Source organism: Penaeus monodon, chromosome 20, assembly GCF_015228065.2.
Source record: "Penaeus monodon isolate SGIC_2016 chromosome 20, NSTDA_Pmon_1, whole genome shotgun sequence".
Taxonomy (NCBI): Eukaryota; Metazoa; Arthropoda; class Malacostraca; order Decapoda; family Penaeidae; genus Penaeus; species Penaeus monodon.
Genome location: NC_051405.1, coordinates 35791933 through 35792510, shown reverse-complemented (window position 1 = coordinate 35792510; position 578 = coordinate 35791933).

Genomic DNA, 578 nt, shown 5'->3' with positions numbered 1-578 from the left:
TTTAAAAAAAACATTAAAACATTACATAATCAAAATACAGAATATCCCTCACCTTTGTAGCATATTCAGCCATTAAGTGTCCCCTACACAGATGAAGAAACTCAAAATCCTACAATATAGATTACAGCGCCCCACATCTCCCTTCTGTACTCCGGAAGGAACATATCACCTGTCAAAAGCTACATATCATAGTGATCTACAGCGCTCCAATATTTTTATGGATTTGGACAACAATGCATTTGAATTGCCACGTTGCTTTTATGTACACGATAAAGGTTTATTCTGGATGTGACATCAAAGTGTTTGAATGCAGGGTGTGGTATCAGAAATATAGTTCATGTTTCCTCTGATGTGTACAGGTAGATGTAGTGTATACATTGATGAGTAGAATGAATATGTATTGATATGAATAGCCTGAAAACTCGATAGATTTTTGAAGTCATAGGTAAATGAATAGGACGGGTAAGGATATAGGTGGATAAACAGATATAATAGCGGTAAATGATAGAAATAACTATATATCTGTTAATCTTCTCATTATCGGTATCACAGTTATTTTTAACAAGAGTTTTCCACCA